At 37.9% G+C, this 17,081-nt stretch overlaps 1 pseudogene; it reads left to right on the top strand.

Annotated features, from left to right (window-relative positions):
• The first annotated feature begins 13,124 nt into the window (after window positions 1–13,124).
• Window positions 13,125–14,056, top strand: LOC113882252 (annotated as a pseudogene).
• The last annotated feature ends 3,025 nt before the right edge of the window (window positions 14,057–17,081 follow it).

Below are 17,081 nucleotides of genomic sequence, written 5' to 3'. Positions count from 1 at the left end.
TCCACTTAGGCTGGCTCAGGGCCTCAGTGTGTACTGGACTGGACCCTGTATCATACTGGTAGCAAAGCTGAGCCAAGTTGTACTGGTGTGGTGCTGGTATGCTGGAGGGTAGACTGGCTCTGACCAGGCTGGATGCAGAATCATGGTGCTCCTGAAGCAAGTGTATGCTGTTGTTGAATAGGGCTGTGGCCCAGAGAATGGAACCCAAGGCCTACTCAGGCCTGGTCCCGAGGTGGCTACCAGCCCACTGCTGAGCTGAACCACGTCCTGAAGTCTCTAGCTTTAGAACAGGGATTGCAGAGCTGGTGTTAGCTCCCAGATAGTGCCCAGGAGATCCTGGGGCTGCTGCTATCTCACTGGTGAGTGGGCTGCATTGGGACATAACTAGCTGATGAGCCATTCTGGTCCTAGGACTGGTGTCCATGTGGCAATGTTCAGGGCTATGAACCAATGGGTCCTGGGGCTAGTGCCAACCCATTAGTGGATGGAGCTGGGTCCTGTTACTAGTTTTGGTGCAAAAGTGGGTGGAGACTAGGTCCAAGTTGCCTTGGGACTGGTATCACTACTCCTCTTGGTGTGGGAGTCTGGTCCTGGGGTTGGTGCTGACCAACCGATGGAGAGGCCTGAGTCATAGGTCAGGTGGATGCTAAAGGGATCTACAGTAGCCAGCCTGATTGCTAATGGGGCTGTGCTTTTCCCAGTTAGCTGTTTGACCTGGGGATTCCCAAGATTTGTGCTACCTTGTCTTGGGTAGTGCTGAATGCCACTACTGAAAAGCTAGAAGGAGGATTCCAATATGGTCCTTGCCAGCATCAGTGCCCTTGTCATGGGATAGCTGTCCGAAATGGCTGATGTCCCTGAGGTGAGTTGTAATTTCTTCCTCACTCTCTGGCATGCTCTCCAAGATCAACAGGTGTGTCTGACTCAGTCTTCTTTCAAATGACTCTTCTGTCTTGGGTCTTATACTGTGTGTGACCTTTAGACCTAGAGCCTCAATTTCTCAAGGCCTCTGGCTCACCCCAAGAGATATCCCACTGACATCAAAAGCCAAACATTTGGGGGGCTCATATTCTTAGTACAGAATCCCTGGTCTCAGTAGCTTGATGTGAAGCTCACATCCCATTGCTCCTTTGGGAGAACCTCTGTAACTGGATGATCTTCTTGTGTGATTGTTGCCTACCCATAGTATGGGACTAGACTATACCCTGTATCCACTATTCCTCCCTGTTTGTCGTGGTTTCTTCCTTATATTTTTAGTAATAGAGGATCTTTTCTATTGGTCTTCAGGTCATTCTCATCAATACCCTTTCTGTAAATAGTTGTAATTTTGGTGTTCCCATGTGCAGACATGAGCTCATTGTCCTTCTACAGTACTATTTTGGCCATGACACCCTGTATCTCCTTATGGTTGTCTACAGGCCAATGTGTATGTGTGTGAGCACAGTTGCTTAATTGTGTCTGACTCTGCAATCCCATGGACTGTAGCCAGCCCATGCCTTTATACTCCAGTAGCAAATTCTTTTGATTATCATAGCTTTAAATTGTATTTTATAAAGAGGAAGTATGAGTTTTACATTTTTGGAATCACTTGAAATTCAATATAAAATTTTAGTTGGAATTTTATACTCTTGCAAAAAATGTTTTTTTTTTTCTTCATATTTTGAGACAGATTGTGCTGAATATGTAGATTATTTTAGGTAATGTGCATATGTGCTAAGTCATTTCAGATGTGTCTGACTCTCTGAAACCCCATTGACTCTAGCCCACCAGGCTCCTCTCTCCATGGGATTCTCTAAGCAAGAATACTGGAGTGGGTTGCCATGCCCTCCTCCAGTGAATCTTACAGATCCAGGGATCAAATCATGTCCTTTATGCCTCCTACATTGGCAGGTGGGTTCTTTACCACTAGAAAAAGCTGGGGAAACATATTTTAGGCATTATTGACATATTAATAATATTAAATATTCCAGCTCATGAATGTCTTGCCATATATGTACTTCTTTGCCGGGAACCAGCCCCGGCTGATCCAGGGTATTCGAAGGAGAGACGGTGTCGGAGAAGATCAGGAAACAATTGCTTAATTAAACGTTAATTAAGGATATAAAGAGTAATAGAATGAGGATAGCTCAGTAGGAAAATTCAGTGGAGAAAAGAGGCTGAAATAAGGATAGCTCAGTGAGGAAATTCAGTGTAGAAAAGAGGCTGAATAATTCAGCCAGAAGGTAAGAGAAAGAACGACATGGTGAGACCAAGTTTCGGTGAACAAGGCCCGTACTTTATTTTCCAAAGTAGTTTTTATACCTTAAGTTATGCATAGAGGATAATGGGGGAAGGGGTAGAGTCAGGCAGCAAGCCAGGCTTTCTTCCTGCAAACTTATCATATGCAAAAGCTTAGGTGATTTGCATCATCTTCTGGCCCAGAGGCCTGTTAACATTTTAAGACCTTTTCTTCAGAAAACTTATTTTTCTCTAAAGGTGATTGGTCAGGAGCCACCCTCCAAAAGCATTAGATAAAGTTGCATTCCTACAGCGCAAAGGTGTGGTGGGCTATAACAAGAAAAAGAATTAACTCAAGGGTCCCAGGTTACAAACATTAAAGCTACTATTTACACCAATTATATTAATCAATACACTGCCAGGGACACAGCAGGTAAGGGATATGGAAACTTAGCAGCAAACATTGGCCCAACAAGTGAAAATCCCTTCACCAATACAATTTCTAATCAATCTTTTAACTACTCAAAAGAATCTGTGTTTAGACAGTTTAGAACATCTCCTGCCTCTCACAGTTGGGAGGCTCTGAACAATCACATGTGGCCGGAAAACCTATTCAGGCAGGCTAGAGGATTTCCAAAGGAGTTTGTAGGTTAAACACTGTCACACCCAGGAATTATTAACTGGAGCTGTAAGCTAACTTTTTTCAGAGAGGTAGTGGGGGACAGCCCCCCGTAAAGTCAGAGGTGTAGGTGAAAGCACAAAGCAGAAAGTAGGCAGACTCTGGTTTTGGGGGTAGATTGCTCGAGAATTTCCAGGGAGACTCCTGAGGCTTGATCCCGCCTTTGCGTATGCCAAGCCTCCTTCCTCATGACCTTTGTCATGGGTGGAGTTCCTCACGCTGGCTACCGGCAGTGATAGAATTCCAGTTGACCTATTCCAGATCCTGAAAAGTGCTGCACTCAATATGCAATATGCACTCAATATGCAATATGCCGGCTCCCGGCACTTCTTCTCAAATATCTTTCAGCAGTGTTTTGTACTTTTCAGTGTATGAGACTTTTTGCTTCCTTGCTTAAGTTTATTTAAATATGTTATTCTTTTTCATGCTATTGCAAGGAGAATTTTATTCTTAATTTCCTTTTTGTGCTTCTTATTGCACAAAAAAATCAACATCTTTTCATAGTAAAAAGAAACTCTCAAAGATGGTAGGAATGTACCTGAATGTAATAAAAGTGATGTATGACATATCCACTGGACATCAGTGGAGAAATAACTCCAGAAAGAATGAAGGGATGGAGCCAAACAAAAACAACATGCGGTTGTGGATGTGACTGGTGATAGAAGCAAGGTCTGATGTTGTAAATAGCAATATTGCATAGGAATCTGGAATGTCAGGTACATGAATCAAGGCAAATTGGAAGCAGTCAAACAGGAGATGGCAAGAGTGAACGTCGAAATTCTAGGAATCAGCGAACGAAAATGGACTGGAATGGGTGAATTTAACTCAGATGACCATTATATCTACTACTGTGGGCAGGAATCCCTTAGAAGAAACGGAGTAGCCATCATGGTCAACAAGAGTCCGAAAAGCAGTACTTGGATGCAATCTCAAAAACTACAAAATGATCTCTGTTCGTTTCCAAGGCAAACCATTCAATATCATGATAATTCAAGTCTATGCCCCAACCAGTAATGCTGAAGAAGCTGAAGCTGAATGATTTTATGAAGACCTACAAGACCTTTTAGAACAAACACCCAAAAAAGATGTCCTTTTTTTTTTAATTTTATTTTATTTTTAAATTTTACATAATTGTATTAGTTTTGCCAAATATGAAAATGAATCTGCCACAGGTATACATGTGTTCCCCATCCTGAACCCTCCTCCCTCCTCTCTCCCCATACTATCCTTCTGGGTCGTCCCAGTGCACTAGCCCCAAGCATCCAGTATCGTGCATCAAACCTGGACTGGCATCTCGTTTCATACATGATATTTTACATGTTTCAGTGCCATTCTCCCAAATCTTCCCACCCTCTCCCTCTCCCACAGAGTCCATAAGACTGTTCTATACATCAGTGTCTCTTTTGCTGTCTCGTATACAGGGTTATTGTTACCATCTTTCTAAATTCCATATATAAGCGTTAGTACACTGTATTGGTGTTTTTCCTTCTGGCTTACTTCACTCTGTATAATAGGCTCCAGTTTCATCCACCTCATTAGAACTGATTCAAATGTATTCTTTTTAATGGCTGAGTAAAACTCCATTGTGTATATGTACCACGGCTTTCTTTTCCATTCATCTGCTGATGGACATCTAGGTTGCTTCCACATCTTGGCTATTATAAACAGTGCTGCGATGAACATTGGGGTACACGTGTCTCTTTCCCTTCTGGTTTCCTCAGTGTGTATGCCCAGCAGTGGGATTGCTGGATCATAAGGCAGTTCTATTTCCAGTTTTTTAAGGAATCTCCACACTGTTCTCCATAGTGGCTGTACTAGTTTGCATTCCCACCAACAGTGTAAGAGGGTTCCCTTTTCTCCACACCCTCTCCAGCATTTATTATTTGTAGACTTTTGGATCACAGCCTCTGACTGGTGTGAAATGGTACCTCATAGTGGTTTTGATTTGCGTTTCTCTGATAATGAGTGATGTTGAGCATCTTTTCATGTGTTTGTGAGCCATCTGTATGTCTTCTTTGGAGAAATGTCTATTTAGTTCTTTGGCCCATTGTTTGATTGGGTCATTTATTTTTCTGGAGTTGTAGGAGTTGCTTGTATATTTTTGAGATTAGTTATTTGTCAGTTGCTTCATTTGCTATTATTTTCTCCCATTCTGAAGGCTGTCTTTTCACCTTGCTTATAGTTTCCTTTGATGTGCAGAAGCTTTTAAGTTTAATTAGGTCCCATTTGTTTATTTTTGATTTTATTTCCGATCTTCTGGGAGGTGGGTCATAGAGGATCCTGCTGTGATGTATGTCGGAGGGTGTTTTGCCTATGTTCTCCTCTAGGAGTTTTATAGTTTCTGGTCTTACATTTAGAGATTTAATCCATTTTGAGTTTATTTTTGTGTATGGTGTTAGAAAGTGTTCTAGTTTCATTCTTTTACAAGTCGTTGACCAGTTTTCCCAGCACCACTTGTTAAAGAGATTGTCTTTAATCCATTGTATATTCTTGCTTCCTTTTTCAAAGATAAGGTGTCCATATGTGCGTGGATTTATCTCTGGGCTTTCTATTTTGTTCCATTGATCTATATTTCTGTCTTTGTGCCAGTACCATACTGTCTTGATGACTGTGGCTTTGTAGTAGAGCCTGAAGTCAGGTAGGTTGATTCCTCCAGTTCCATTCTTCTTGTCAAGATAGCTTTGGCTATTCAAGGGGTTTTTTGTATTTCTATACGAATTGTGAAAGTATTTGTTCTAGCTCTGTGAAGAATACTGTTGGTAGCTTGATAGGGATTGCATTGAATCTATAAATTGCTTTGGGTAGTATACTCATTTTCAATATATTGATTCTTCCCATCCATGAACATGGTATATTTCTCCATATATTAGTGTCCTCTTTGATTTCTTTCACCAGTGTTTTATAGTTTTCTATATATAGGTCTTTAGTTTCTTTAGGTAGATATATTTCTAAGTATTTTAATCTTTCCATTGCAATGGTGAAGGAATTGTTTCCTTAATTTCTCTTTCTGTTTTCTCATTATTAGTGTATAGGAATACAAGGGATTTCTGTGTGTTGATTTTATATACTGCAACTTTACTATAGTCATTGATTATTTCTAGTAATTTTCTGGTTGAGTCTTTAGGGTTTTCTATGTAGAGGATCATGTCATCTGCAAACAGTGAGAGTTTTACTTCTTCTTTTCCAACTTGGATTCCTTTTATTTCTTTTTCTGCTCTGATTGCTGTGGCCAAAACTTCCAAAACTATGTTGAATAGTAATGGTGAAAGTGGGCACCCTTGTCTTGTTCCTGACTTTAGAGGAAATGCTTTCAATTTTTCACCATTGAGGATAATGTTTGCTGTGGGTTTGTCATATATAGCTTTTATTATGTTGAGGCATGTTCCTTCTATTCCTGCTTTCTGGAGAGTTTTTATCATAAATGGGTGTTGAATTTTGTCAAAGGCTTTCTCTGCATCTATTGAGATAATCATATGGGTTTTATTTTTCAATTTTCAGTGATTTATTTGCAGATATTGAAGAATTCTTGCATCCCTGGGATAAAGCCCATTGGTCATGGTGTATGATCTTTTTAATGTGTTGTTGGATTCTGATTGCTAGAATTTTGTTTAGGATTTTTGCATCTATGTTCATCAGTGATATTGGCCTGTACTTTTCTTTTTTTGTGGGATCTTTGTCAGGTTTTGGTATTAGGGTGATGGTGGCCTCATAGAAAGAGTTTGGAAGTTTACCTTCCTCTGCAATTTTCTGGAAGAGTTTGAGCAGGATAGGTGTTAGCTCTTCTCTAAATTTTTGGTAGAATTCAGCTGTGAAGCCGTCTGGACCTGGGCTTTTGTTTGCTGGAAGATTTTTGATTACAGTTTCAATTTCCATGCTTGTGATGGGTCTGTTAAGATTTTCTATTTATTCCTGGTCGAATTTTGGAAAGTTGTACTTTTCTAAGAATTTGTCCATTTCTTCCATGTGGTCCATTTTATTGGCATATAATTGTTGATAGTAGTGTCTTATGATCCTTTGTATTTCTGTGTTGTCTGTTGTGATCTCTCCATTTTCATTTCTAATTTTATTGATTTGATTTTTCTCCCTTTGTTTCTTGATGAGTCTGGCTAATGGTTTGTCAATTTTACTTATCCTTTCAAAGAACCAGCTTTTGACTTTGTTGATTTTTGCTATGGTCTCTTTTGTTTCTTTTGCATTTACTTCTGCTCTAATGTTTAAGATTTCTTTCCTTCTACTAACCCTGGGGTTCTTCATTTCTTCCTCAACACAGAGATGTCCTTTTCATTATAGGGGACTGGAATGCAAAAATAGGAAGTCAAGAAACACCTGGAGTAACAGGCAAATTTGGCCTTGGAGTATGGAATGAAGCAGGGGAAAGGTTAATAGAGATTTGCTAAGAGAATGCACTGTCATAGCAAACACCCTCTTCCAACAAGACAAGAGAAGACTCTACACATGGACATCACCAGATGGTCAATGCTGAAATCAGATTGATTATATTCTTTGCAGCCAAAGATAGAGAAGCTCTATACAGTCAGAAAAAAAAAAAAAAGACCAGGAGCTGACTGTGGCTCAGATCATGAACTCCTTATTGCCAAATTCAGACTGAAATTGAAGAAAGTAGGGCAAACCACTAGACCATACAGGTATGACCTAAATCAAATCCCTTATGATTATACAGTGGAAGTGAGAAATAGATTTAAGGGACTAGATCTGATAGATAGAGTGCCTGATGAACTATGGACTGAGGTTCGTGACATTGTACAGGAGACAGGGATCAAGACCATCCACATGAAAAAGAAATGCAACAAGGAAAATGGCTGTCTGGGGAGGCCTTACCAATAGCTGTGAAAAGAAGAGAAGCAAAAAGCAAAGGAGAAAAGGAAAGATATAAGCATTTGAATTCAGAGTTCCAAAGAATAGCAAGAAGAGATAAGAAAGCCTTCCTCAGCCATCAATGCAAAGAAATAGAGGAAAACAACAGAATGGGAAAGACTAGAGATCTCTTCAAGAAAATTAAATATACCAAGGGAACATTTATGCAAAGATGGGCTCGATAAAGGACAGAAATGGTATGGACCTAACAGAATCAGAAGCTATTAAGAAGAGGTGGCAAGAATACACAGAAGAACTGTACAAAAAAGAGCTTCATGACCAAGATAATCCAATGGTGTGATCACTCATCAGGAGCCAGACATCCTGGAATGTGAAGTCAAGAGGGCCTTAGAAAGCATCACTATGAACAAAGCTAGTGGAGGTGATGGAATTTCATTTGAGCTATTTCAAATCCTGAAAGATGATGCTGTGAAAGTGTTGCACTCAATATGCCAGCAAATTTGGAAAACTCAGCAGTGGCCACAGGACTGGAAAAGGTCAGTTTTCATTCCAGTTCCGAACAAAGGCAATGTCAAAGAATACTCAAACTACCACACAATTTCACTCATCTCACACGCTAGTAAAGTAATGCTCAAAATTTTCCAAACCACACATCAGCAATACATGAACTGTGAACTTCCAGATGCTCACGCTGGTTTTAGAAAAGGTAGAGGAACCAGAGATCAAATTGCCAACATCTGCTGTATCATTGAAAAAGCAAGAGAGTTCCAGAAAAACATCTCTTTCTGCTTTATTGACTATGCCAAAGCCTTTGACTGTGTGGATCACAATAAACTGTGGAAAATTATGAAAGAGATGGGAACACCAGACCACCTGACCTGCCTCTTGAGAAACCTATATGCAGGTCAGGAAGCAACAGTTAGAACTGGACATGGAACAACAAACTGGTTCCAAATAGGAAAAGGAGTATGTGAAGGCTGTATATTGTCACCCTGCTTATTTAACTTATATGCAGAGTACATCATGAGAAACGCTGGACTGGAAGAAGCACAAGCTGGAATCAAGATCGCCAGGAAAAATATCAATAACCTCAGATATACAGATGACATCACTCTTATTGCAGAAAGTGAAGAGGAACTAAAAAGCCTCTTTATGAAAGTGAAAGAGGAGAATGAAAAAGTTGGCTTAAAGCTCAACATTCAGAAAACTAAGATAATGGCATCTGGTCCCATCAATTCATGTAAAATACATGGGGATATAGTGGAAAGAGTGTGAGACTATTTTTTGGGGCTCCAGAATCACTGCAGATGGTGATTGTAGCCATGAAATTAAAAGCTACATACTCCTTGGAAGGAAAGTTATGACCAACCTAGATAGCATATTGAAAAGCAGAGATATTATTTTGCCAACAAAGGTCTGTCTAGTCAAGACTATGGTTTTTTCCAGTCATCATGTATGGATGTGAGAGTTAGACTGTGAAGAAAGCTGAGCACCAAAGAATTGATGCTTTTGAAATGTGGTGTTGGAGAAGACTCTTGAGAGTCCCTTGGACTGCAAGGACATCCAACCAGTTCATCCTAAAAGAGATCAGTCCTGGGTATTCATTTGAAGGACTGATGCTGAAGCTGAAAGTCCAATACTTTGGCCACCTCATGTGAAGTGTTGACTCATTGGAAAATACCCTGAGGCTGGGAGGGATTGAGGGCAGGATGAGCAGGGGACAACAGAGGGTGAGATGGCTGGATGGCATCACTGACTCGATGGGCATGAGTTTGAGTGTACCCCAAGAGTTGGTGATGGACAGGGAGGCCTGGCATGCTGTAATTCATGGGGTCACAAGGAGTCGACATGACTGACTGAACTGAACTGAACTGATGACATACCCACAGCTCAGATCACAATTAACATTAAATGATTAAAAACTTTGTCTTTAAAATCTGGATCTAGACGTGAGTGCAACATTCTCACCACTACTTTGTAACATGTGCTTAGTTGCTCAGTCCTGTCCAATTCTTTTTGACCCTTTGGATGGTAGCCCACCTGGTTCCTCTATCCAGGGGATTTTTCAGGCAAGAAATATTGGAGAGGGTTTCATTTCCTTCTCCAGGGGATCTTCCTGACCCAGGGAATGAACCCATGTCTCCTGTGTCTCTTGTGTTGCAGACAGAATCTTTTCCCATTGAACCACAGGGAAAACCCCTTCTTTTGTAACATGGCACTGAAATAAAAATTCTCGTTAAATTTTTACATTTTTCTACTTACAGACCAGGTCATCTCTGAAGTTTGATAATTTTAGTTAATTTTGCTGTCTTTAACAATGCTTCTGATGGCAGCCAATCCCTATCTTTTCAATCTCAGCTTCAACATGACCTTTTAGGAAAGGTCTTTGCTGATTACATTACCCACAGTAGAATCCTCCCTCTTGTTTCTGTTGCAGTACTCTATTTCTTGTCTTATATGCATTAAATAAGACTAGAACTTCTTTATTAAAGTGTCTCCTATATTGTCCTACTACATCTTGGGGCTGGTACACTGGGACGGCCCAGAGGGATGGTATGGGGAGGGAGGAGAGTTCAGGATGGGGAACATGTGTATACCTGTGGCGGATTCATGTTGATATACGGAAAAACCAATACAATATTGTAAAGCTAAAAAATAAATAAATAAATAAGGAAAGGACAAAAAAATAATAATTTGAACTAAAAAAAAAAAAAAAAGAAGAATTTAAGATCCATGCAGGAAGGAAATTTTACATGCTATTTTCTCCTGTTTTATTAATTGCTGTGTCTTTACCCATAGCATAGTTTGTTTAAAATGTAGGTGTTCTACATTATTGGAGAAGGCAATGGCACCCCACTCCAGTACTCTTGCCTGGAAAATGCCATGGATGGAGGAGCCTGGTAAGCTGCAGTCCATGAGGTCGCTAAGAGTCAGACACGACTGAGTGACTTCACTTTCACTTTTCACTTTTCACTTTCATGCATTAGAGAAGGAAATGGCACCCCACTCCAGTGTTCTTGCCTGGAGAATCCCAGGGACGGGGGAGCCTGGTGGGCTGCTGTCTATGGGGTCGCACAGGGTCTGACATGACTAAAGTGACTTAGCAGCAGCAGCAGCAGCATTCTACATTAAAAGAAAGCTAATAATGGGATAAAATTAGTTATTATACCTGATTCAGTGATAAAATTTTTATATACTTGATCAAACATCGAGGCAGTATATATTGAGCTCTCAATAAAAAGAGAGAAAATTTTTTCTATAGCAAGAAGGGAAATACATGATGAATTAATCTTCACTGAAACAAAATGGTTGGGTCGATATTTTGTTGTTGACTGGCAATAATCTTAATATGGTTCTCAAACTTTTATTTTTCTTTCCATATTTCATGTTTCTGACCCTAATTAATTATGTGATGTAGTCCAATAGTATCTTTACATATAGATGCATTTATAAAATTTAGTGGAAAATCCCAGTGAATTTAATTAAGAATCAGTCTTGGACACATTCCTAGTTTAAGACAATGATAAATGTGGCTAGAAGGGATAAAAAGTCCAGTGTTCTTTGATCGTATTGAGGAAAAAAAGTCAATAGTCTTTGAAGAACTGATACAAATTTCTCAGGAAGATCCTAGACTTTAAGCAATATGTAAAAACAACAACAGCAGCAGCAACACAAGGAAGTCTCTCAAAATTGCAAGTCAACTAGTCTGGCTCCACTAACATGGTAGAATCAGATGGGGCTAAAGAATTAAGTGGTATTTAAAAAAATTTTTTTTTGAAGTTAATACGAAAAGTAGTTACTTAAGACAAATTTCCTTGGAAATGGCTAGCTTCTATCTTTCTATGTAAAGCTAGGGTTTGCTTATCTTTTGGATCAATTTCCTTAATATGGTAAATTTTTGTTATTTTGTGTGCACTGTGGAATTTCTTTTAAACTATTTCTAATGCAGATAAAAATAGCATTTCAAATAATCTGAAAACTCCATGGAATAAATGACTGGATGAATAAAAAGAAAATGTTTCTTCATGTAATAATGCAGGCTTTCAATCTATGTTGTCATACTGGATACAAGAATTCCAGGATTTTATGAGTAACTTAAAAAGTCTTTCTTCAGATTATGAAAAAGCTTTCACAAGGTAAGAGTAGTAGTGAACAGTGGGAACCAGGTTCACCATTGTGTGACTTTTTTTACAATGTAAGAAACTAAACCATTTTGAAATATATCAAACTTAGGTTTCGATTCTAGTTTTATCACTTAAAAATGTGTGCCCTTGAGAAAATTAATGAGATATTATGAACCTCATTTTCATCAGTTATGGAAAGGTAATAAGTAATTACAGTACTGTTATTATAAATACTAATTATGATATATTAAATTATAAAAGCATGATTGGAATCTACTAAAACTATTTTGAGCAGTGGAGTGATATAATCAGAACAAGATGTAAAGAGTAATTTGAGCTGTTTCAGGAAATCAAGTTGTGGGAGGGCAGAATAAAAGTGGAAAGACATGGCAGAAAGCTAGTGCTGTGGGCTAGAAAGGAAATGGGGAGATAGGAAATGATCAAATTTGTGAAATGATATGAAAGTAGAGACAACAGGATTTGTTAAAGGAAGAAAGTTTTAATATGAATGCAAAAGTGGAGTGATGAGCACTGTGAGATATTTTGAAGGAGGTACCAAAAATGAGGAAAACCTTCAAAAAGTTTTGTTATATATACTAAATAGATATCCAAAGTTGGAGATATTGCTCATACATGTGTCAACTAAAGGGTGGAGGTAGAGGCTGGAGACACAACATTGGATAACATCAGCATTTATAGGGCAGGAAATGGAGACATCGAAGTACAGACACACAGAAAGACTTCTCAGTAAATTCTAACGCAATCCAGGACAGTGACCCTCTCTTCATAGACTCATCTACTCACAGGGAATATGCATATCAGTTTAACTAGTCTCAAGTATTATCCATATTGACTTTATGAATGGTATTTTAGAAATTTACATACAATTATCTTCCAATCTTTTCCTGTCCTTTAGCTTTCCCTTTAAAACTCAATAAGGCACTGCTATTCCTGGTAAGAATTCTCTGATTCCGGTTTAATTGTGATATTCTTACACTGTGATACTTAGCACTGTGTCAGTATTCTTATAGCACTTAAGAAACTGATCTGGAATTTTCTGATACTTATCATTGAGTGTAGGGAACTTAATCAACCAGGGTATTACAATGTTGTCTATGACCTACTGTACACAAATAGATATTCCATACACCTCTTTCATTTGAATGTATAAATAGAAAGCAAAATTTAAGTCTGTTTTAAAAGCTTTCCCACTTGTTTTCTAGGTAAACTGCTTCATAATATGTAAACTCAACTCCTGTCCAGAGTAGATGGAAACAAGGAACAATGTAACTTGCTTTGTCCTCCTGGGCCTCACACAGAATCCAAAGGAGCAGAAAGTCCTTTTTATTATGTTCTTGCTCTTCTACATTTTGACAGTGATGGGCAACCTGATCATTACTGTGACTGTAACTTTCAGTAATACCCTGAACTCACCAATGCATTTTTTTTTCTTGGTTGCTTATCATTTATGGATGTCACTTATTCCTCTTGTATTACAACCAGGTTGATATCAGACTTGTTCTTTGTGGAAAATATCATATCCTTTGAATACTGCATGATTCAGCTGTTTATACAGCACATTTTTGGTGGGTGAGAGGTCTTTCTTCTTTTAGCAATGGCCTATGACCTCTTTGTGGCCATCTGTAAGCCCTTGCATTATTTGGTGTCCATGAGACAGAGGGTGTGTGTTGTTCTGCTGGTGCTGTCCTGCACAGGAGGTTTTGTGCACTCAGTAATTCAACTTAGCACTATTTACAGGCTCCCATTCTGTGGCCCCAATGTCATTGATCACTTTAGGTGTGACATGTACCCCTTATTGAAACTCACCTGTACTGACACCTACGTCATTGGCTACTTAGCTGTGGCCAATGGAGGACTGATTTGCTTTATTGTGTTTCTGCTCTTACTTGTCTCCAATGGAGTCATCTTGCCCACTCTGAAGAACCTGAGTCAGGAATGGAGGAGGAAAGCCCTCTAGACATGTGGTTCCCTCGTCACAGTGGTTGTCTGCTTTTTTGTTCCCTGTATTTTCATATATGCAAGACCCTTTACCACCTTCTCTATTGACAAATTACTAAGTGTGTTTTATAAAATCATAACCCCTATTTTGAATCCATTAATCTACAGTCTAAGAAATTCTGAGATCACAAATGATATGAAGACGCTCTGGAGAAAAAAAGGTAGATCAAGTATTAAATAAATGCATTATTCATCATGAAAAATTAACATTACAGCCAGTCCTTAGAATGTAAGTCTTCATGAATCTGATGTAAATTTTCTTTTTTTCTCAAACAATTAAGTTAATTATAATTAAAGAATGAACTATATGTTCATGCTCTCTGTGACAGTTTCCCTACTCAAATGTAAACTATATGATGGATGGCTTATCACTGGACCTAGAAAATCATATTAAGTAGTCAGTAAAGAACTTGTAATTAATTAGATAATAAAATTTTATAGAATTGCACTAATTTTTAAGTAATTTTTGTATTTACTTTCATATTCTTAGTTTGATTTTATATCCGAATCTTGTATCTTTTCTTATTATTCTGATTAAAATATTTATATGTAGGCTGTTCTCTGTATTCAGTTTCATTTGCTTTACTGATGAAATTTTAATGTCATATTTTAAGTTTTAAAATAAAAATTTAAAGTATGATGTATAATAAGAAACTTTAGAATTCATGCAAATGGAATAGTACAAAATGAAATCCTATACTTGCCACACCAGAGTCTTCCATTCCTTTCAGATCTAGTCACTATACTACTCTAGTCACTCCTGAGATTCTTCAACAAATAATACTACAAATGGAAACATGATTTCATATATGTGTGTGTTCATGTCTCTGTGTATAAATTTTCTATTTTACTTCTGAGCCTCCAGAAGATCTTTACATAACAGACAATGTAGAGTTAACTCATTTTACTTTCATTGTACTGCTTAAATTCTTCATAAAAAAACACTAAAATCTAGGTATCCAGTCATCTTTAGGTTTTTCCCATCTTTTTCTATGATGTATGACTCTACAATGAAATCTTTTTGAGATTTTGTAAGTACGAATCCTAGAAGTGGAATTGTTAGTTCATTTGGCATATTTATTCAAAATGCTGATGCTCATAGTTATTGCCAAAATGTCATTCACGTGCTTATACCAAACCCACCACTCCCCTAATTCTGGAAAATACATTTTACCACATTCTGAACAACCAAGGCTTGATAAACGGGTGTATCTGACATCTGATTGGCTTTCCAAGTGGCTCAGTGATAAAGGATCTGCCTTTCAAAGCAGGAGATGCAGGAGACATGGGTTTGATTCTTGGGCTGGGAAGATCCCCTGGAGAAGGAAATGGCAACCCACTCCAGTACTCTTGCCTGGAAAAATACCATGAACAGAGGAGCCTGGCAGACTGCAACACATGGGGTTGCAAAGAGTAGGACATGACTAAGCACACATGCAAACACACACATCTGATTAAAGGAGTTATGGTTCACTTGTATACTTTAATCATAAATATGTAAATATAATTGAATTTTGGCATCTCTTTAACTGTTTAAAGTTATTTCTTTTTTCATCAATTGCTTATTAATGAATATTATATATTTTATTTAATTGCTGATATTTTCATACTGATTTTTACAATTTAATTATATATTAAAGAAATTATACCTTTTACCATGTATTTTAATTATTGCATTTCTATCTTGTGATTATTCTTGATGTATTTATACTGTGCAGAATATTTTGGTCCTCTAGAAATATGTTCACATTTGCATAGTCAAATCTATCAATATTTTCTTTGGATTTTATGCCTTGTTTAGAAATAATTTTCCTATTTCAATTTTACCAAAATATTTTCCCACAGTTCTCAATACAATTTGTGAAGTCTTCTTGTTTTATGTTTTTCATTTCAATTTTTGAACCATCTATGCATTAATTTTACATAAGGAGTTAAATAGTGACCAAGTTTTAATTATTTTGTTGATGGCTATTTTTATCAATGCATAATTATTTTCCCAATGTCTTTGATATCCCAACTTTATAGTCTAAAATAGAGTATGTGTTTGGATCCAATTCAAATTACTATTATTATCCATGAATCTCTATTCATGTGATATTTAACATGATGTAATTGTATTTGATTTAAAATATACTTTGATACTGAATTAGGTTAAGACTTCTCCATTACTATTCTTTAACAAAACTATGTCTACTCTTGCTTGTTTATATTTTAAAATTGAATTTCAATAAGCTAATCTAAGGAAAACTAAATTTAGTTAGTGTTTTCTATGAGAATTGCTTTACAAAATATTTTTGTCTTGAGATATTCTTACATATTGAGAATATCTTACATAAAAAAATGAGAATTCTTACATAGTGGATCTGTCTTTTCACTTAAGTCTCCTTTGATGTTCATATAAATCTAGTTTGTTTCACTGTAAATGTAGTCATTTTTATTTTTAGATGATATTATAAATAGTATTGACCTTAATTACATATTCTAAGCTTACTCCTTGGAAGAAAAGTTATGACCAACCTAGATAGCATATTGAAAAGCAGAGACATTACTTTGCCAACAAAGGTCAATTTAGTCAAGGCTATGGTTTTTCCAGTGGTCGTGTATGAATGTGAGAGTTGGACTGTGAACAAAGCTGAGCACTGAGGAATTGATGCTTTTGAACTGTGGTGTTGGAGAAGACTCTTGAGAGTCCCTTGGACTGCAAGGAGATCCAGCCAGTCCATTCTGAAGGAGATCAGCCCTGGGATTTCTTTTGAAGGAATGATGCTAAAGCTGAAACTCCAGTACTTTGGCCACCTCATGTGAAGAGTTGACTCATTGGAAAAGACTCTGATGCTGGGAGGGATTGGGGGCAGGAGGAATAGGGGACGACAGAGGATGAGATGGCTGGATGGCATCACCGACTCGATGGATGTGAGTTTGAATGAACTCTAGAAGTTGGTGATGGACAGGGAGGCCTGGCGTGCTGCGATTCATGGGGTCACAAAGAGTCAGACACGACTGAGCGACTGAACTGAACTAAAGTGTCTGTTATTTCAATGTTGGAAATATTTTTATTTTTCATCTTTCAGTTCAGCTCAGTTCAGTCACTCAGTTTTGTCCAACTGTTTGCAACCCCATGAATCACAGCATGCCAGGCCTCCCTGTCTACCACCAAGTCCCGGAGTTTACCCAAACTCATCTTTACATAGTACGTGATTTTACAG

Source organism: Bos indicus x Bos taurus, chromosome 23 (assembly GCF_003369695.1).
Source record: "Bos indicus x Bos taurus breed Angus x Brahman F1 hybrid chromosome 23, Bos_hybrid_MaternalHap_v2.0, whole genome shotgun sequence".
In the NCBI taxonomy this organism is placed as follows: Eukaryota; Metazoa; Chordata; class Mammalia; order Artiodactyla; family Bovidae; genus Bos; species Bos indicus x Bos taurus.
This window is presented reverse-complemented; position numbering and strand designations above follow the sequence as displayed.